This window comes from Lycorma delicatula, chromosome 5 (genome assembly GCF_047948215.1).
Source record: "Lycorma delicatula isolate Av1 chromosome 5, ASM4794821v1, whole genome shotgun sequence".
Classification (NCBI taxonomy): domain Eukaryota; kingdom Metazoa; phylum Arthropoda; class Insecta; order Hemiptera; family Fulgoridae; genus Lycorma; species Lycorma delicatula.
Genome location: NC_134459.1, coordinates 139,613,138 through 139,637,369, shown reverse-complemented (window position 1 = coordinate 139,637,369; position 24,232 = coordinate 139,613,138).

Here is a 24,232-nt window from a genome sequence, read left to right as displayed (position 1 = left end):
AGCCATGACGACTTTTCCTGCAGATGGAACCATTTAACTATCTTTGGCGCACTTTACCTCTTCCCACCCAGTTTGGTTTCTGACTGTAATGGTAAGTCGATATTTCATGTAGTGTTATAAAAGATCGAAGAAACTCAGCGGAATCATGCTTAAATGACTGCAAACACCTCTGAGAATTGTTCTGTCGAATGCGATTTGAAAATCAAGCATTTATCACCGACATATCAGACAGGCATGCACACTAACTGGAAATATGAAATTAGTAATAAGGATAAAGGATGAGACAATCTACTCTCAATAAAGTTGTAAAAGGGATCTTCCTCAAAGAAGAGCTTCATTAAAGCGATAAATATTCATCGCTTTTAGAATCGAGTCGAATTATTTTAAAATAAATCCTCAAAAATTTTTGGAAAATTATGAACCTCGTGGAATAACGAACTATAAACTGCTCGGCCAGATAACAACTGGGAAGTTAATTTGTGTTAATGGGAATAATTATAAACACCATTTACACACATTCAACGAGATAAATTGAAGAAAAATTGTTTTGACTGAGACTATGGTAATTGTTTCCTTCTAACGTCGCCATTTATGGCCAATATGTAATAGAAAGAAAAAGCCCTTTAATACTTTTCTAAAATAACAAGTTATTTTACTACATACAGTAAGTTAAGATAAAAGAATATCAGCCGAGCGAACAAACACAACACCTTTTCAACTGCTTTTATTAGTAGAAAACGTTAGTAGTAGAACGCGTCATAATATTTCTGTTTTTTATTTCCAACAATTCATTTATTATAATATTTTAAAGCGGCACACGTGTAGCTTTTATTATCGAAGAAGTTCTACCTACCGAATGCAGCAATAAATAGCTAGTTTTTCAAAGCGCATAGGAAGAAACAGTAGTCGTACTTGTAGCAAACATACACTAAAGTGTATCTTATATATAAATGTACATACGTATATAATATATCATGATGAACTTTGCACAAGTAGTAATATCATCGCGTAGACGACCCGGCCGACGGCGTTTACACTTCGACTGAAGACATAAAAAGCGTACAGCCTACCCCTTCATCGTAATCGTCGACGGTACTACCCTTCAAAAATAATAAAACAGGAACGATGTGAAGCACAAGCACAAGCCCCGGCCGAAGCAGCCTAGTAGTAGCAGTAGCGGGTCGATAACAATGCACTTAGAGAATATGCAGCTGTTAAATAGAGGATTTTATGGGCTGCACACACAATGCCTACCGTGTCGGCCGGCCTGTTCCGTTTATGGCGCCTCCCTTCGCCCCTTCGACTTCCTCTTGTAACCCACACCTTTCCCCGTCCCAAAGCCTTACCTCCGATCACAAAAAGACAAACCCTCGATGAGAAACCACTTTGCTAAACTATACTGTACTCCTTTGGTTTAACCGGATCAGTAATTAATCAACTTTAATTAAAATATCTAAATTTACATTAAAAGGTCCATCCGAATGCTACGTATTCGGGACTCTGTCCAGGTTCTGCGATAAAGTAGGGAGTAATAAACTCCCGTCAACTTTGCATTCCATTCCATTCCAGAAAACAATGCGGCCAGCCATTTCATACAATTAGTAAAATTTCATTATCGTATCTATTCTGACTTTAAAACCAGATGTTCTGCTAATGTTGTCTCAAATCATTCGGACTTATTTACTTTTCCTCAACAGAATCAACATCACATTTAACTAATGAAAGTAGACATTTGTTCTAAGGCGATAAGTTATCAACCGCAATCTTCAAACGAACAAGACAATTATCCCTACATGTGAAATTTTTGTCTTATCTATGAAAATGTATATTCCTTGCACAGTTAATTCATATTATAAACAGATCTATAATGACCATCTTTAGATTTTTGAGTAATCATTAAATCATACGCGAACAATAGTGTATTCAGATAGTTTAATGTCCTTACTACTATTACATTCCTAAATCTTAAAATATATTCAATATTAATTTTAAATAAAGTAGGCCTTAACCTACCTAACCCTTGTCTTAAACTTTTTCTAAACGTTTCGACCCACTTATCATTATTTTTGGTTTCTCTTACAGATTTTTAATTACCTTAATTAGATGAAATGGGTATACATGTGCAAATAAAAGCAGCCAAAGTGTACTGCAGTCAACTCTAACAAAAGCCTTATCTAAGTACTATACGAAGGCCATTTGTATTTCTTGATTAAACTCCCTTCGCTTCTCGATTATTCTTTTAACTGTGAAAATATTGTCGGAACACGATCGACCTATTCTAGACCCGATCTGATTTTCACATAGTTGAATATGACCTTCTTTGTCATTCTAGAATAAGGCTTATACTCAAAGTTCAAAATACCGCGCTAATTTTTACAATCATTAGGCCTACCTTTCTAAAAAAAAAAAAAACATACCTTAGCAGAATTGCACTAGTCAAGATTCTTACATTTTTTAAAAAAAATTCTATTAATGAGGTCGAGTAATTTTAGCTTCAAATCTAAATTTTAATAATAAATACTAGCAATAATTCATAGACAAACAGTAATAAAGCTATCCGAGTCAGAAAAAATAGTTTTATTTCAGCCAATTGCACTGACTCAGTTCCTAATATTACTAAAGATGAATTTTAAAAATTCATTATCCCCGATAATTCAAAACTTCCAGTTACTTTAGAGAAAATATTACGAATAAAAACCTATAAAAAAAAGAAAAAAATTGTTTACAAATTCTATATCGATTAAAGTGTAAGAAAGATCATAGAAGTTTGAAGGAACATTTATTTAAAAATGGTATGACGTCTACAAAATAAAAGTATGCACTTCATCCGATATGATTTTTGAATTAGGTAGATGTACATTTAGAATCCGGTCGAAATTGCAAGCGATTTGAATAATGACCGTTCATTTAGTGTACACTTATCCTTTTCGGGTACTTTTGAATGTTTATACAGTATATCGAAATATAATGGTGGGGTTTCAAACAGTCATAGTTTTGGAAAAAATACGATAAAGGTATTACGTGTACGTCAAAATAAAAAGAAACTGTCAATAAGTAATCAAATTATAATATCAGCGCATACGTGTTAGGTTAAAAGGCCAATCGACTCATTAATCGCATTGGTCGCTATTATTATAATGCAGAAGAGGACTAATTTGTTTTGCGGCTTGTTAAATCTGAGTCGGTTACACTTGTTACACGCGAATAATGTTGTTCGTACAATGAAGAGTAATCACACAAAAATAGTATTTGCAGTGGGGGACTTGGATAAACGAACAGCCTGCTAAAGTAGTCATGTCCAGGACGACCGTCACTGTCTGACAAGACCGTAAAACTAAACAAACAAGTTATTTGCGTAACCCGAAAAAAATCAGTGCAAAGTGTTTTGTAAAATAAGACGTCCAAAAAAAATATTTTTAACAATGTTTTGAAAAAACACTACCACCTTTTTCTTTATAAATTGGAGTTCGATCCTAAATTGTTGATGGAGCTTTTGTATGTACGATTTTTAGGGGTAGTAGGGTTGAATACAGGAAGACAGGGTTTTTCATAATTAACGGTTAAAATTTTTACATTATTAACTAGGTAGAAACTTTGAGAAGATTACTTTTTCTAAACCCCGTTATCTTCGTTTACTTATACCAAGAAAGATCACGGAAAAATTGTAACGGTGTGGTACGTCTTCATCTTCAATTGAATTTTGTATGAATGAAGTTTTACACGCTTGTGTAGAACCTTCACAATTTTCTATTTCAGTATTCCCAGTTCTAAATTCACACGACGAGTCTATTTACCTGGACTTCATCGAAAAATTTCTCTTACTCGATTTTCTCTTATTCTTAAACTGCTGATAACAACGTAAATAGAATCTTTATTGTGATCATCAAGGCTGTACTCTAAACAAAATCGTCTGCGAACAGTAATAGCAGATCTGATATCATCAAACCCTAGTACGCACACACACATAGCTTTCTCCTGCACCGTAGCCATTGCACAACTGACGATCCCATTGTCGCTACATCGCGCCGGCGTGTTTACCAAGATCGTGTAACTCTAGTACCTACACTACCGGTGTTCTTTGGTGGTTGGGTTTCAATTAACCACACATCTCAGGAATGGTCGAACTGAGACTGTAAAAGACTACACTTCATTTACACTCATACATATCATCCTCATTCATCCTCTAAAGTATTATCTGAAAGGTAATTACCAGAGGCTAAACAGGAAAAAGAAAGTAAGTACCTACACTAATGTTTTAAAACAATCAACGCGCGTTACATTGATTTGTTCATTTTTTAATCCCTAAAATGCGTTGAATAATTTATGATCACCTATATAATCATATTATAGTTAAAGATTTCCAAACCGTTCACCGATGAAAGAATTGTATTAAGTTTCTATTAACTAATAGTTAAATGAAAAAAGAAATCTTGGGGTCACGATTTCAGCAATATGAATAAATCATTTTTACTCGGTCTATAAAAAGCAAAGTTTCAAAAGTTCAAGTACGTTGTAATGCGTTCGATTATATGAATCACGCTACACTGCTTCGATCATTTTTTATTAACCCCTAAAAGCACTGAATAATTTACGTATGTTCATGCTGAATTTCAGAGGCATTGTGTTTGTTCGATCACAGTATTTTTTGCGCTTGATTTAAGAATGATTTAAAAGAATTTAAAAAGGTTCAGTATAACAGGTAGAAGAAAATAGTATAAAATAGCAAGCGCACACCGACTGTTAAAACACAACAGTTAAGAATTAACAAATTCCTCGTTGACTAACTCCTACATAAAAAATAAAAATAAATAAAATGATAAACAGAATAATGGCTATAATGTACATTATATTATATTTACATTCACATTAGCATAAACAAATACTCTGAAAAAAATAGCTCACAACTGTAATACATCTGGAAAAAAACGTGGTTTTCACGTGGTTTCAACCTGCTAAGGCCGATAAACGGCCTTAGCAGGTTCATGTCATGACTGACATGAGACATGAAATGATGTCTCAGCCGGTTATCCATTATTGCTACGAGACATCATTTGATCCAATACTGCTATGGACATCTAATAACGTCTCAATGAAATATTACACTTAAGATGCAGTATTATTGTTTTTTTCTTTTTTATATCAAATTAAATATTGTTTTAAAAACAAAATTCTGTATATTTTTGTGTTGTATGTAGCACAGAAGCTTTTTTTTAAATTTGAAATTAGAGAATGTTTTTTTTTTTAAACCACCAACTAAAAGCAAAATAGCATAATTGAAATGTGTTGTAATAAAGTGCGAATTAATTTTAATTGTTTACTGATAAAGTTTAGTTAAATTTTATTACCAAATACTCTTAAAAATATTAAATTAAAATTTTATTTTTAAATCTTAATTCAAAGTATAATTATCAATAAAATGCGAATTTATTATAGAAGAGAGAGACCCTTAATAACTTAGTTAAAAAAGTATACAATTAATAAAAATAGTATTCAAACAATTGTGAAGCTGTAGAATTAAAAAATAATTACAAACAGTTGTTTTTAGTAAATAAAAGATATAATTCAATTAAAATATGTTAACATTCTGAGACATCAAATGGTATCTTGTTATCCACGGTCGCTGTGAAACACAAATTGATGTCTCAATTTTATTTTTGAATATTTCAAAAAGTAAAGTTGCAAAGTAAAATTGGTATCAAAGATTAGAAATAAAGCAACAAAACCTTAACTGAAATTGAAAAAAAAAAATGGCAGCAATGGTGGAAATTTTTAGCAAAATAAGTATAGAATCCTTGGAAATGTTGCATTTTTCAGTGTAGCAATCAACCTGTTGAAGACAAAAGATCTTTCGAGTAAGATTTTTTAAAAATTTTATTACAAAAATTTGATTCAAATTGTCGTTATAAAAGATGAATCACAAAGATTACCGACTACCGAATAAATAACGTAGTAATATCATTAATAAAAACCTAATAATAAATGCATCGTATTTATTAAATTTTTAAAATAATCAATTATTTATTATAAAAGCATTACATATTTAAATAGATAAATTAGAAAAATATTAATACATCTGTTGTTTTATGTATATAGTATATAAATGATTATAATAACAATAGTAATAATACTCTATGATCGTCTATTATATGTAACTGTCGTTAAAGACCTATTCTTCTACCAGAAGTCATATTTTTAACAAAGAAAAATGTTTTTGTGAGGTATAAACGTGACATTAATAATTAATATTATTAAGAAATAAAACACAGTAAATTATTATTGACAATTTGAAAACAATGGCAAACCAATCGCTCACCGACAGATCAGTGTATCTGAATGAAGGTGGGCGGGCATAAAAAAAAACCTTGTAAGCGATTATCTTAATGGAGGAAGTATAAAATAAAAAATTCTTGGAAGTTTGGAACGTTTGCAGTAACCATATCCTCTCGCGCTACTCAATATGAATCTATTCAATCGTTTACTATTAAAGCCACATAAAACTTGCAGATTCGCGCGCAAACAATCACATTTACATATACGGGCGCGCGTGCGCACTATTAATTTATTTCAGAACATGAATAGCAGAATAAATAAATAACACACCTTGTATAGATTACAATATTTACTATTTTACTCGTTGAATAGTTTCCTTGCAATTTTTATAGACACAAGGCCCATTAATTATAATCTTACTAATTTAATTATACTCTTACTTATAATGAACACTATAATTATGAAGTTTGAGGAAAAAAATAAACAAAAATAAACAAAATTTACAGAACAAATAATAAGAGATGAATCATGGAAATTCTCTTATTAAACATGATTAATGTAATTTTTTCTCGTAGATAACTGAACTGTTGTATTCTAAAAAAATAATAACAAAACATTTTGTAATTAAAACACAATAACTACTGCATTTATGTTTTTCTTTTTTTATGAAAAAAGATTTACAACCTTATTTTATATAATAACAGTTCTAACATTAAACATGTACTAAACAAGAACAGGTTACAGAAAATAAATTGGCCGAGTTAAGTGCCATCTGTTTTGCCGCGAAGTTAAGGCATTTTGTCTGTCTGTTTGTTAATTTGCTCGTGTGACGTAATTAAGGGCGAAAGAATTTTCCGATTTTTATGAAATTTTGTAGAAGATTCATTCAGTAAATTTTCCATTTAATAATGGATTTTATTTTCCAATGATAAAATGGTGGTTGTTTTTACTTCCTTGTACGAAGTGAATAAAGTATTACAATCGCAAAAAAATTTATTTTTTAGATTTCAATGGAAATATCTATTTTGACAAGTTTCCACATGACGTCTGTACAAACGTACGTACGTACGTATGTATCTCGCAAAACTCAAAACTGATTAGGCGTAGAATGTTGAAATTTTGTATTTAGGACTACTGTATCTAGTTATGCACCACCCCTTTTGATTACAATCGATTGGACCAAAAGTGTCCAAAAGCGACCAAAATCCAAAAAATTAAGATTTTGCCCTTTTTTTAAACTGCAGTCATAAGTCCTCGTTGTGAGCTTTTCAACGATAGATCATAAGCGGTAGTTAATTTCATTCGTCCCAGCATTATAGCCAAATGAAATTTTAAGTAATGAAATATTTGGATCTTACAAGGGGAAGACACATCGGTTCGAATCCAACTTCAAATAAATATTTAAATTTTTTTTTTTTTTTTTAATTTAAATATATTGATTTATATATTAATAATTATTAACCTCTGATTGTAAAAAAATTTAACAATAAATAATAGTACAATAATAACAATACAAAAAATATGAAAAAAAAATCAGAAGTTATTACTGAAATAAAATTTTATGCACTCCTCATTTTAATTCAAGAATGTTTACAGAGGTTAATAATTATTAATAAATCAATATATTTAAAAATATAAAAAAGTTTAAAAAAATGTATATGAAGTCGGATTCGAACCGATGTGTACATGATTACGGATCCGGCACGTTTTCACTTACATCACACTGCTTGAACGATGTGAAATAAAATTAATATATAAACTAACATAAAATGCTGATACGGACATCACTAAAAATGTGATGCATGTGGTGTCCAGCACAATACAATTAACTGTCCGCTTCATTAAAGAATTGGAGGATCGTATCTCACTCTCAAATGAAATAAGTTTAATCGAAGTACAGCAAAAAATGTGTGTATGTAATTTATTAGGCGAACAAGGTAGTCATGTGGTGTCCACATCAGAGTTTTTCATCTGTAGAAAAGTTACATGGTGATGTACGGCGAAATGGAATTTTCCGTCACCGAACATCAGCTGCACAGACTCTCCACTCATAAATTTACTTCCTGACGTCACGCACTATTTAATAAATAAATTCGTTTCTCAGTCAATGGGTACGCAAAAGACAATTCATTTTTTTTACAATTTATTCTACGATTTATTTTATTTCAATCTACGTTGAGATACTTCTAAAAATAATATGATCAGCAAAATTATTATACATCATATAGTTTTCTCGTTTAATTTATGTTTTGTGTAAAAAATGTTTTCTTTCGTAAAAAAACTTTACAAAATAATCACACAAAATAAAATAACGAAAAGTCGGTCTTCTTGCACAGAACTGCGTAAGTTTTTTTTTTAATTTTAAGAGGTAAATACATCGATTAATTTTTTCTTGTTAATATACACGCATAGGATGTATTTTAACGGACAATATTAATATTAATAATATTGGAAACAAATTCCAAAGATTTTTTTTTGAACATAAAGGTAGCATTTTGCCCAAATTTTATTATATAGTCGGTATATTGATAATAAATTTCTGTAAAAACTTTCAGTCGATATAAAATTAAGCTCAAGAAATTGTAAACTTCTTTTTTTCTGTATTATGATGGATGACGATGAAAATTATTTAAAACAATTTCAAATAATTTTCATTTGAAATTTATCACAAATTTCAAACTGTGCCTCCGTTTTTCATTCAGTAAGAACTTTTGTGATTTGATCACTAGGGGTGCATTAAATAAATGAAGATAGGAATAAAATCAAATATAATTTTAAAAATTCTTTTATGTTAATATCCACTTATTCCCAGAGGAACGCCGGATAATTAATTTACGTATTTATAGTTTAAAAATTTTCCGTCGTGAATAAAACGGATGTAAAATATAAAATAATGACTTAAACTTTCGGTTACTGCGATTTGCAGAGTGAAGTTAACATTTGTACGACTGAATATCACTGACATTTCAGTGTATTTAACGTGATGGAATAGTATATTCCGCTAAAAGATTACCATGGGGAAATTGCAGTAGTAGCCGATGTGAAATAATATATTTTATCCGCTGAAACAGGCAACTGGAAGTCATATCATACATGATTTCCATAGTAGGCCTGAATATTGTAATTCTTAGAATTTTATGGTGTCAAAATTACTTCCGAAAAGTCAAGCCGATGTAAAACTCCTAGAGTAGTTTGCTTACAGCATCCGACTGACAAATGAAACTAGATTTAGATTCTATTATGTTATATTATACCTTGTAATATTTCCATTGAAAATATATTCATCGATCTACTAGGTAATGGGTGCGGTGAATCGGACTATACCCGCACGAAGCCATTAACAAGAGCTAATTACAAATACTGTAGACCGCATAACTACATATTAATATAGTATACTAAAAGTTGTTCCAAAGAGTTTTCTTGTTCCTAACCGACCCATAAACGAAACCATTAAATGAAGAATAAAACCTGTTACGCAGAAAAGCCATAAATCATAATTATGGTGAACATAATATAATATGAGAGGGTGAGACAAAGAGAGAGAAAGAGGTAGAGGGAGAGAGATGAAAACACACTCATAATGACAAAGCAGTTGCTGTAGTTACAAATACTATGACATTAAGTCGACTATTATAGCGCAGCCGCGTTAACTTCAAATTCGGGAAATACACCTAATAATAACGAATAGTCACTTTAGATGGAAACTGTAACCGTTTAATTTATTCAATAATGACTACTTATCATTAAATGATTTGTTTAACATTCTACAAGTTTACATAGTGTAATAAGCGGTAGAGCTACAAGACAACTACAATTCAGTTTATATTTTTAATTCAAAAAGATTACAATGTGATTGTGAACTGTACAGTAAGAGTCTCGCAGATATCATTTCTTCCGCTAAAAAAAATAAAAATAAAACTGTTAACAAAATGATACTGATATCGAAAGAGGTAAGACACTACATTTCTATTATCAAAATCTGTTATTTAGAATTTTGTTTTAAAAAATATATTTGTAATAGATAATAGATATACAATAATAAATAATAAACAATGTTTAAGCGTTACATATAATAAGTAAAAAATAGAAAAAATTGTTACAAAATTCTTATCGGCCCGATTTCATTTATATGTAATGTAATACATATAACATTTACAGAAATAATACAATTCTTATGATTATTCGTTGTTCAATAAATAAAACCGGGCCGGTAAGAGTTATTATTTTTATTTGTCATATGTAACACTTAAACATTTTTTATTATTTATTATTGTATATTGCATATATTTAACGTGTATTTTTTTTTTAATTATTACCTTTTTTGATACCAGCATTATTTTGTCAAAAACAGTTTTATTTATATTACAGAAATTTTTGTTTTTTGAGCGAAAGAAATAATATCTCCGAGACTCTTACCGTACGGTTTACAATTTCATTTATATAACTGCGTTTTGTTAGATTATTTTTTTAGTTTTTATTAATTACTGATTGTTATTTTATGGATTTATTATTAAAATTTATTACCTTTCTAGAACAAACAAATATACTTATTTAGAATTTCTCGGTTAATTTTTTTGTTGATAGTCACAAAATTCATTCCCTTAATACCATATATTCCTTTTTTAAAAAACTAGCACAATGACCTTCACGAATCGAAGATCGAATATGTAATACTGCACTTATTATTTTGTAAGTGTAACCCTCGAGTTTTATCGTGTCAGTGAACACAATTTTTATATTATTATTATTATTAAATGAACTTTTTTTATTTCTCATCAATTAATTCAAATAGTTCTAATTGTTGAATAAAAATTTTACCAATCGAATTTATTTCTGTTTTGTAACAAATCTTTTGTTGCCACATTTGCAACTTTCCTACTGTTCGTGTTTTTTGTGTTTTATTAGCAACTATAATCTCTTGTAAACTAATACTTTTATATTTTTTTTTAATGAAGTGATGGGAATTAAAAAAATTGTTTCATTTAGTACTTTTATTCACATAAGAGCATTTACTATTAAAACAAGCTGTAGTATATTTTCTTTTAAATTTTTATTATTTCAAGTACATTATCAAGTTTTTGTGCGCTAACTAGTACCATCAAGTACTGCTACCTAGCGGCGCGATTCGTAAACCCACATTTTTGAGGAAAAGGTGACATATTCGAGTCCGGCGGTTCATCAAATGGAAGAAAAAAACGTTGTCTAACAAAATTCAAGGTATTTTTTGAACGTATTCTTTATTACAGATTTAACTGAACTGAAATGTAATGTTTTCATACTTATTTTTTCCCCATTTTCATTTCACTTTTAGAACTGTAAACATAGTTCGTTAACTTTGTCGTGCCGTCTAATTCTGCGAATTCTTACCGGCGAAGTTCTAACGAATTTCTTGATAAATTATGTAACTATCTAAAAGATATTTTATCCGTTCCTCCAATCAGCATTTATCAACCGACAATTTCTCTCATCTGTCTTTCAACGGCTACGAAGAAGATACTTCTTATTTCACGTTTTAATCCATCTATAAATCTAAGTTTGTTTCTAATGTTGTTCTAAAATTAAACAACATAGCGACTTTCTTAGTTCACTATTAAATAGTTAATATAATGTTGAATTTCAATAAAGTAGTATATAATGGAAAAATAATCTCGTTAGTGATGTCCAATATCTCTGTAAAACAGTGGTGATGATATTGATTACACAGTAACATATTTTTTTGCTACCGGCTAAACGTCCCAAAATCAATTTCGATAGACAATCTCATTCTGTAATATTCCTATATAATTCATATATTCGATGATGAATAACCGTGAAATCTGAGATGAATATTTGCTCCAAACTTATTTTTATTACGTTGTTAAACTTCTCTTATTATTTATAACTAATTCACCAAACGGAGCTCAAGAGATTTTTCGTAGGAAAATGTTAATTAAAACTGATAATGGGGAAATAATTTTAAACATCATCGGAATCTTTCGATTGAATGACAGTATTGCAAATATTTCACTCTGATTTTATTGATCGTACATATTTTTTAGACATTAATTATTATTTATTATAGAGTTAATAATCATCATTCCTATCAGTTTCTGATAGTACGTGGACTATTATGCATATTTTACTCATTCCACATATTATTATAATTACGGTCACTTATATTTTTGACAATGCGTGTACTGATTTAATCAATCTAAATACATTGGTAATGATTTAAATCACAATGGAAAATTTTACACGGAGTAAAATTGTCTTATATGTGCTATTTCTGTCGTTAAAACATTTAGAGGTGTGTGTGTGTGCGCGCGCGTTAACTACTGGACTGTAATAAATAATACCCTTTTACTAGTAATATATAGGTAGAATCTGAATTTAGTAATTAAAAGATTAAATTTAATCAATAATTGTTTCAGGATTAAAAATTACATCATATGAAGGTTAACGTTCAACTACATCACAGTAATAAGTTCGCGTTCATGTACAAATCACTTGCATCCAAAACAACTTTATACCATTAATCTAGAAAGTTCTTCAATTAGTGTAATACTAATAGTAGTGTATTTACTACACTATATAATATTAATCTATTAATTATATAAAATATTTTTAAAAAATCGGATCGGAGAACGGGGAGATACTGAAAGGCTGAAACACTTCGAAGGAACTGGACTTAATAAAAATTTTACTCTACCATTTTTTATCATCACATATAACATTACCATTGAATGTAATATATTGAAAAGTTTTACATTCCCGGGTACAGCGCTGCATGTTGCTGTAGCAGCTAGCTATAACTACGTCAGGAAAACATATAGATCGGTAAAAAACAAATCTAAAATAATTGGTCTTTTTTAAGCTTTGCATCCTTAAGGACATTTAAATAAATTGTAAATAATCTGAGAAGGATTTTTCTTATTCTAATGCCCTCTACTTTTGTCAGACGGATTTTTGTGCGAATGTACGTATGTTATGTACGAGTATGTTGGTCTTATAACTCTAACCCCGTTGACCGATATTTTTCAGAAGATGAAAGACAGGAACTACCTTTGCAGGGAAAGAATGAATTACATTTTTGCAGAAATTGGAAAAAGAGATGGAGATGTTATGGACGAAATAAAATTTCAAATCTTTAATGGGGCATTTTAGCAACGAACTTTCTTACAAAACTTAACTATTTTTTTTTAACAAGATCACAAACAACCAAAAATTTTATTTATTATTCATCCGCTCCCTAAAAAATTATATTCGTATACAATTTCTTCCTTTACCATATATTGCTTCAGAAACGAAGTAAATGGGAATTTTTTGCATCTGTATTTTTTACAACGGTAGACCTTCAAACTACAATTTTTTTTCTTTTAATTAACTTTTTTTTATTTGTTTTAAATTTAAATCCCCCTCGCAAATTACCCATTGATTGCATTTTGAAAAAAATAAGGTCTTAATTTTTTGATAGTCCTTACTTTTTTTAAATGCTAAAGAAATTTGGTCTTTACTCGTATTTATTGAAAAAAAATTATTTCCTATTTCACCATCTTCCTAGAAAATTACAACTTTATTTAGAATTATGGCTGTATCTTTGTATTTTTTAAACAATTTTAAAAAACACTTTTTTTAAATCTATTATCATCACTTAGGGATTATTTTCGTAAAAAGATTTTACCCGAATCCTTCACCTTGAGTATGAGAGCTACCGAAATGAAAAACGGAGTTTTTTTAATGAAAAATAAAACCCATTTTCATCTCTAAAACTCTACTTTTAAAACTGGACATTCAAATTGAAATTTAACACCTACTATTTAAATTTAGTCTTGAATTTAATTATTAAGAATATTTTTTTAGGACAAGAGGATAATATTTCACCTTTCTAGCAGAGAGTACCGACGAAAAAAATTTCAAAATAATTGTTTAATTTGATCAATATACCCGCACCCTTAATTCAGGGATACTACACCTCAATCTATGATATCTTGGGACAAAGGTTGAATTTTGTACTGCTGTGAAAATTCATTTTAGTAAGGAAGTTTGTTTTATATAGTCCTTAATTAAGAAGAAATTAGAAAGCCCTGCTTTACGATATCATTAAGATCACCGTTTTTTAGCCGCTGGAGAGATAACATAGTTCCAGTGTAAGTTCAAAGGCAAACACATCTTTACCGGATCCGATCAAGGAAGCTCTGCAGGTTCCTGCAAGATGAGATCATCACCTTGGAAATCAAAGTGGGGGGGAAAACGGATTTAGGGTATGGAATATAGTTGGATGGTGAAATAAAAAAAAAAAACTGACAACAAAGTTGTAATACTTTCCTGGCGTTGGTTATTTATTCTTATATAGTGGAAAAATAATTGCACATGAAAAAAGTTACCTAAGATTTATTTTTTAAGGTTGGGGTCATTTATGATGAAATTTTATTGTAAAAATTATCATTATAGTTTAAATAAACCCAAAAAAAACAACTTAATTAAAAAAAATCGGTATTTTTTATTTTTTTGTTCCCCCACCTCCAGAATTACCTTTCAAGAAACCTTTTGATTTTTCTACATTTACTATGTTCAATGAAAAATTTTAAAAATTCCCTTAGAAAATGTTCAATTAAGAAAAAGCTACCTAAGATTTCTTTTTTGGATGGGTGAATTGTGATGAAATATTATCATTAAAAGTTTATTACTTAAATTATAATATTAGTACAAAGTTTAAATAAACCGAAAAACATTTGAAAAGTTGAAAAAAAGATATTTTTGAACTTCGATCGGCTTCTCCACCCCGATATTGACCCCAAAGTATCTTTTTAAGGTCGCTAACTACTAATACGCCTAGGAAGACTTTTAAAAAATTCTGGTTAAAAAATATGCAATAAATAAAAAGGAAACATTACATTTTTGGGGAAGGCGAAATTTTGGGACATATTTTTTTTAAACGGTAATGTAGGATGTATGCATTTACTGAGCTTAATATAAAGTGGAGTTATGTTGGCAAACTTTTGAGTTAATTATCAAAAAAAAAAAACCCACCTCCCTGAAGACATTCATCTCAAAATTGTATCACAAATTGTCTCATATAAACGAGTCTCTGCACAAAATTTCATCAAATTGTCGGTTTATCCAAGAGTTATTAAGCTTAAAACACGCTCGGTCACGTGTATTACATACGTACGAACATTACCCCCCCACCACCTTATTTTGTTTTTTGAAACCCTAGAAACGTAACCCACCGGGTTGGTCTAGTGGTGAACGCGTCTTCCCAAATCAGCTGATTTGGAAGCCGAGAGTTACAGCGTTCAAGTCCTAGTAAAGCCAGTTATTTTAACATGGATTTGAATGCTAGATCGTGGATACCGGTGTTCTTTGGTGGTTGGGCATCAATTAACTACACATCTCAGGATTGGTCGAACTGAGAATGTACAAGACTACACTTCATTTACACTCATACATATCATCCTCATTCATCCTCTGAAGTATTATCTAAACGGTAGTTACCGGAGGCTATACAGGAAAAAGAGAAGATCATGAAACGTAGAGAAAAGCAAAAAAAAACCATATTGCATTTTTTGACAGCTAACCACACTTTCCTTCTTGCAGCGTAGCTCTAGAGTTATGATACCAGGAAAGTAAAATTCTACCTACGGAAGGACCGCAGCACCAGACCAACTAAATAGAGAATACATCTTTTATAGGCAATCGGCATACATCCCGCCGACAACCATTAAATAATAAAAATATTTTTACCCAAAATGTGAGCTTGATATTACTGATAATGTAAGTAAATTCTGTAGAAAATTGGCTTTTCCGTTTAATATCAAATGAGGAAAATTAGACACGGAGGTTCCTAAAGATGTAATCCAGTCACGGAATTGTGTCGCACAGGCAAAGAACCAAATTAACTATAATGCACTTACAATCCCACTGGAGGATTTATTTGATAAAATAAATAAATAAAATATTTAATGTCGTAGGTGTATAAATAATTTTCAAATTTACTTCTAGGGCAAGTTTCAAATTTAAAGCTCTATGTGAGATTCCGAAACTTTTCAAATAAATATACGTTTGATGTCGATTACAGGACGTACTCATTCGATTCATATCGATAGTTAACTCGGTTGAACTATACGAAAATCGTCCTTCCAGATGTATTACAGCCAACAGAATTCATTCTCAAATCGATGCTCATTACGTAAAATTCTATTTAGTAACTTACGTCTCGAACCGACCGTAAAAAAGTAACCGCTAGCAAACACATAAACCTAAAACTGAATCGGGGTCGCATGAGGGTCAGGTAATAAAATCTCAAAATGACTTAGTAATCTAAAGTTAGGAACAGTTTTTTTTTTTTGTGGAAAAAGTTAGTCTATTAATTTTATGGTAGAGAATTATACTGTATTTTTAAACCCGAATGACTCTACTCCAGACAACACTATTTCTTCAATTTTACATTAAAATAGTTCTTTGTAAGACTGACACTGAAAATTCTCCGTAATTTAAATAATTTTTTATATTCTTGATATAATTAGAATTTATGGTACCAGAGCTGTTGGTACCATTGAGCGGTACACACCGCTCAATGAATTAGTTATATTTTTACACTCGCTTTCCATATTTATATGATTAAAAAAAACTACTTTTAATTTAATCAAATAAAATAAAATTTCACTTTTTTTTCGATTAGGCCTCTAGAGACCACGCACACATAAAGTCAAACAGAATTATTCTTTTTTTCTTCCAGTATTCTCTCATTCTGCTACTTTGTTCTCGTTTTTTTTCTTTAGTCCATTTTATGCCTGGTCTTTTGGCTTTCTCTGGAAGTCTACCGTTTTTTATAAGTTTTCTAAATTGATCTCGATCATATACTTTGTTTTCGTTTACTTTTAATTTTTAAATGTCTTTATCGACTTCCGAGAACCATGCGAGTTTAGGTTTTGCTGCATTAAATCTACCAAAAATTTGTTTTGTAAGTTCTTTGTCGATCATTCTGTACAAGTGGCCGTAATACTGTAATCTTCTTTTTCTTACTGTGTTGTAGATTTTATCTATGGTTCTGGAAATTTCGTTCTCGCTTTTGAGTTGTGGATTCCGTTTTTACAGTTTGTGCCATAAATGTTTTTTTAGGATCCTTTTTTCCACTTTGAAAATTTCTTTATCTGAAAATGTTTGGAGGCATTCAGCTACATTTCCCTTTTTTAAATAACATAAAATTTTAACTGTTCATAAGTTTTTAATCTTTCATCATTTTTACGAGAGTTACCTTTCTGCCTGCTAATAAAAAAACACGGAACTGTAACAAAAGGAACAACGAGTAATGCGGTTCGCATACTTTGTGATCTGAAGATAATGTAATGAATAAACGGTGTAAATTTATTTATTTTTTTTTAAATTATGTAAAAATGATATAAAAAAATTAATCTTTGTGTAAAAATCGAACTATCCGTGTTTTGCGTGTTTTTACGAAGTCTGTTTAATACTCAAGAGCCGAACGATTCTTGTATTTACTAAACTTTTAGTACGGCTTTTAGCTTTTAGATATAAATTTATCGCAGTAGATCCATTATTAGATCAGTCGAGGCAGGGTTTCTCAACCTTTAAGTATCTGCGACCGAATTTTCAATCATAATTTTCGCACCTCCCCCTCATACAATATCAATATATACAATAATAATGAATTTTGAGTATTTTGATGCTAAAGCTACACTACGACCTTTATTACAAACCTTACAAATTATCAAGAATAAGTAAATTTATTGATATGGCAACACCGATCCGCTGCATTGACAAAACCAGAATCGATGCCTCTTTGCTCTCTGTCTTACGTCCACCAAATCGGACATTCTCACGGCTTTGCGAGAAGTTTCGATTTGTCTCGAGATTCTGGAAAGTCTGTGCGGCCGTCTGCGTAAACATGTATAAATGCTGCATCTCGTTCAATTCCAGACAGTCTCAGTCGAGTCGATCCTTCCATCGCTAACAAATCTATCGTGAATGTGCATGTTGTAATTTGCATGTTAAATATACGTGTTATATTTGTGTTGTAATTTGCCGAAAATATAATCAAGAAAATATTGTTAAGAATACTTAAATCTTGGGTTTACCAGTACTGATTTTTACTTAAATTTTACTTGTTTGACTTAAATTTTTACCAGTACCAGTATGATACCCCTGTGTGTCATTTGCTCAAAAATTTTGGCAGCAGACTACATGAAACCTAGTAAACTTAAAGGACATTTGGAAACGCTTCGAAGTGAGTATGTTAACAAGCCCCGAGATTCTTCGAATTAAACTTAAAATCATATGAAAAGCAAACATCATGTTTAAAAAAACTTTGTGAATGAAAAAGCTTTACGTGCCTGTTACAAAGTTTCATATTAAATAACCAGATGTAGCTTATTTTGCCAGCTGCAATTGAGATTATAGAAACTATGTTTGGATATAATTTTGCCAAACAATTGCATTCCATACCTTCATCAAATGATACTATTGCCTGTAGAATTGATGATATAGCAATATGATACAGCATTCAATATAATATAGAAATCAAAAGACAATTTAGTAATAAATCACTCTTTGAATTTTGGGCAGGGGTTGATGAGAGTTTTCTGCATTGAAAGAAAAGAGCATTGGTATATTATTACCATTTTCAGCATCCTACCTTTGCGAAACCGAATTTTCTGTGGTGGCTGCTTAGAAGACAAAATATAGATTTTGGCTAAATTAGAAAAAGAACTGAAGTGGCTGTTTCTAATATTAAACCTTCCTTCGAAAAACTTTGCTCTGCAAGACAGGCTCAAGGGAGTCACTAATAATTATTAAAGTTGTTTTTAATTTAGTGTTGATTAATTAATACATTGTGCACTCTGCTTTACATTGTACTGAAACAATCCTACTTATAAGTGTATTACATCAGTGTAAATGTATATTTTATTATTTATTACGTAAAAATGTATTTTGTTTTGTTTTCCTTTCAATAAATTAAGAAATTTTTTTAATAATATTTTCTTTTCGATTTGCACGCGCTCCCCATTTAGTGTTATCACGCTCACCTAGGAGGGTGCGCCCCAAGGTTGAGAAACCCTGCGATAAGATTTTTGCAGAAAGAGTGTCGTATTTCACAGCGTCTTTTTTCGTACAGTATTGAGTCGCTTAGCGAATCAAGATCTGGAAGAGGCGCAAATGATACGTAAGTTTTTACATCGACCCCGCAAATGACGTTTAAAAAATAGACTGATATTTACTAAGGTATTTAATTTATCAAAACCTGTTTCGGAAGCATCGGTTATTTAATAGAAAATTCTATTGTTTCACAAATTTGTAAAGTAACAAATGACGTAAATTTTTACAGCGAAAGTGATCAATAGAATGAATATATAATTAAAATGTTGTTTGTTAATTATCAGAAATCACAAGATTAATCTCAAAGCCTAGTTCATAAACCAACGAACACTATGAAAAATGTACAAATTAAAATTTATTAATACATTAATATTATTGAAATTCAAGCTGAACACATAAAACTGTTGTTATTATAACATCAAGATTATTAATGAATTTTTACTTTCCTAGCATCACCGCTCTAAATCTATGCTGCAAGAAGGAAAGTATGATAACATTCACTCAAAAAATGGAGTATGGGTTTTTAGCTTTTCTTGACTCAGAGACGCCAAAAAACAAAAAATATTGGGGGAGGGATAATGTTCGTACGTAAGCGCGTTAGCGTGTTTGAAGCTTAATAACATTTATCTGGATGTACCGATTTTGATGAAATTTTGTACAGAGACTCGTGTATATGTGGCAATTTTTTTTAAAATTTTGGAGTTAATTTTTTTTTAATTTTGCAACGTAGCCCCACTTTATACAGTTCGTTTGGAAAGTTGCAGTGCACTATGCTTTAACATTACATTCTGTTCTTTCAGCGTTAGGTTGGTAGCCCTGTGAGTTCGTTATAAGAAGAAGATATCGGACTTGCTACCGCATATAAAGGCGTAAGAAAAGAACTGGAACTTTCCCCCCAAAAAGTAATGTGTGTTCAAGATCTGAAACCTACAGAATCTGAAACCCACATGCTAAAAGACTAGCTTATTGTCAATGATTTAAACGTTTTAATGACCAAAATTCCGTAGGTATCGTCAACATTAGATTTTTTACAGGTGAACAACCGTGATTTCATCTGGGAGGGTATATTACACAAAATACAAGACTGTCGTCGAAAACTAACCCCCTTGAATTACACGAAGCGAAAATTGGAGTCTGGGTCGGTCTGAGTAGAAGGCGGATTGTGAGTTCAATCTTTTTTAATAACAGTAAAAAGTGATCGTCATTGTGCTGTTTTAACAAATTTCATTAGTAAGTTAACAGAAGTAGAAAACGATCACGGTTAGTTCCACAAAGATATTGCCACAGCGCACACACACCTAAGAGATCAATGACTTTTTTATGAAATGTCTTTTCTGAACGAATCATTTCGAGGGGTTTGTGAGTTTCACAATCGCAGGATCTGAGTCTCCCAGACAACTTTCAATGGGGGGTCAGGAAATTAAGCAATGTATCGCAACAGACCACGCACGATCGACGAACTAAAAATCGCAATAACGGAATACATAAGAGACATTCTAATACATCAGATGATTAAAATGTTCAAAAACAAACTGAAACGTGTGAAGTGTTGTATTGATGTTGGAGGAGTCATTTTCGTCACCTTTTATAAACTATTCCAATTATTGTAATATCCGTTTCTGTAAATAATCAAATAAAAATATAAAATAATAATTAAGAAAATTTCGTCATTAAATGTCCATAATTCCACTGCACAGCAACTTTTATTAAGCTCAGTACATGTGAGCATGTTTATCTAACCATTTTTTAAAATTTTCTCTAAAATTCCCCCTCCGCCAAAATTGAAAAAGCTCTCTTTTTATTTATTGAATATTTTTAACCGCATTTTAAAAAAATTTCTTCCTAGGTTTAGCAGTAGTGCAAACGACAAAAAAAAAAATACTTTGAGGCAATATAGGGGGAGGGAACCAATCAAATTTAAAAAATATCGATTTTTTTAATTTTTCAAAACTTTTTGGGTTTATTTAAACTTTAAATATTATTAAAAAACTAATAAACTTAAGGTTTAAATATAAAGTATAATCGGAAAAATATTTTAAAACTTTTCTTCCATTTAACGTGGTAAAGTAGACAAATCAAAAAAAATTCCACGGAAGAATGATTATAGTGATTGGAGAGCTGAAAAAAATAAAAAATACCGATTTTTTTGAATTTTTAAAACGGTTTTTGATTTATTTAAGCATAGAAAGTTATTAATTCTACAATAAAACTTCCCCAAAAAAGAAATCTTAGGTAACGTTTTCCATTTATAATTATTTTCCCACTATATAAGAATAATTAACCTATGCCAGGGAAGTATTACAAATTTTTTGGCAGATTTTTAATCAAAATTTCTTTCTAAACGTTCATACCCTCCTCCGATCTTCGAAAAACAATTTCAACACCGTCCGGTTCCTTTTAGATTTGAACCGCTCACTATCATTAGGTTCAATCTAAATTAAAATCGCGCCAATTTCCTAACTGAATCAATTATTTAAACCAATACTTATTTGTTTAAAGAACGACTTTTCTCTGATACGTTATACGGTTAAAAAAAATCTGACGTATATACCACATGACTTCCTTGTACGCATACACATTTTTTTTGCACTTCTTTTAAACCTTTTTCACTTGAAAGTCAGATATGATCCTCCAATTCTTTAATAAAATGGACAGTTACACAATTGCTGAAACTACAGAACGTGAATAAAAATTAAGATCAGAAGAATTACATACCAAATTATTACAAACCAACGAGCGATTAAATGACCGGCAACAAAAAACAAATAAACGAAATTATCAACTCCGACTTAGGGAGAATATTGTCCGACAATATTATAGGAGTAATGAAATAAAAGATAAGAAATTTTTGCAATTTATTAAAGTTCGGGCATGTACGCCTCAGTGTATATGTTGTTCTGGTGAGGATCTACTTTTCAGTCGCTGTGTAGTTTATTTTAATGTAGATAAAATTAAACAGAAATTGAATTAGAAAATCCAAAAATAATACGATTCTAAATTATAATTTTCAGTTAATATTCACCAAACATATTACTTATACACTTGTATAATAATGCCTATTAAATTACATATACGCATTTTTAAAAGTACATAAAATTTTATTTTACTACTAATTTCTGATTTTTTTCATATTTTTTTTATTGAATTATTGGTTACGGTAATTTTTTTACATTCAAGGGTTAATAATTATTAAAAAATCAATATATTTAAATTAAAAAAAGGACATGAAGTCTGATACAAACCGATGTGCTTTCCCTTGTAAGATCCAAATATTTCATTATTTAAAATTTTATTTGGCTATAACGCTGCAATCAATGAAAATAACTACCACTTATGATATATCGTTTAAAAGCTCTCAGAGAGATCATTACGGATGTTAAGAAAAATTCAAATGTTTTGAATTTTGGGCTTTTATGGACACTTTTGCTTCAGTCGATTACAATCAAAAGGGGAGGTGCACATCTAGATGTTACAACAGTCCTAAATCCAAAATTTTCAACATACTACGGCTAATCGTTTTTGAGTGTGCGAGATACGTACATACTACATACATACGTGCATAAATACGTCACGCCGAAACTAGTCAAAATGGATTCAGGGATGGTCAAAATGGATATTTTCGTTGAAATCTGAAAACTGAAATTTTTCGCGATCACAACACTTCCTTTACCTCGTACAAGGAAGTAAAAAAGATAAACGCAATAAAATTGTTGTAAGGAGGCAATGTAGACGACTTGAATATCGAACTCTAAAGAGTGTAAACGGGTGCCGTATCGAGTCGGATGAGCAAAATAATAACAGTGATAAAAGACTAGAGTGTAAATACAGAAATAATCGGTAAGGGGGAAATAAAGAGATACGCTTACGTACGGTCATACTCGTTCTATCCTTTTATAGCCGTCTCTCTCATTCTATTTCTTTACGACCTGCAGCGTATATATGGTATATAAGGTCGTAAATTATATGCTTTTGATGACTTCTAATGCCAAGGCCAGTACCGTTCAAATTAATTACCTTTTAAAATATCTTTTGTGCATTATGTTTTGTTTTACAACGTTCGTACCTTAAACAGCCCCTCTTCCACTAGTATTGTACGCAGACAAGCAAGCATGTAGGAGTATTACATAAGATCTTAACGAACAACAATGCGAATGTCTAAAAGTCGTTAAAATTTTCTTTTTAAAATACACAAAACGTGCTTTGTTACAACTAAACAGAAATATTTTTATAGTAACCCTGATGGATAGAAAAAATGCATCGTTTTAGTGCGTGGAAGCTCTTAACTAAAAATTATCTGATTTTTTTTTTTAAACAGTAGCATATTGTGAAAATATTATCAAGTCATAGTTTAGTGTTACCCGAAAGCTACCTGAGATGTAATGTAACTAGTTATTTGTTTTAAAATTTCATCCTTACAAACATTAAAAAAAAATCACTGTCACAGACTAATTAAAAAAAAAAGTACAGCAATTTATCAGTTTTATAAATTATGTTTGGTATCAAAATAGTAATATTTTTAAGAGCATAATATTATAAAAAGGAATAAAATAAAATACTGTATTGTATGTAAGTGTTATGCCGTTTTATTTACCATATACCTTTGAAATACAGACGATAGAAGAGTTAGTGGGAAAATGTAAAATAAAAGTAATTATAAAAGAATCGTAGAGTTTAATTAATGAATTAAATACAAAAAATCTGATGTGGACACTACATGACTTCCTTGTACGCCTATAAAATTACTTATACACATTTTTTGCTGCATTTCATTTAAACTTATTTCATTTGAAAGTGAGGTACGATACTCCAGTTTAATAAAGCGGACAGTAACAAAATTGCTGAAATATTAGTTTTTATTAACATCAAA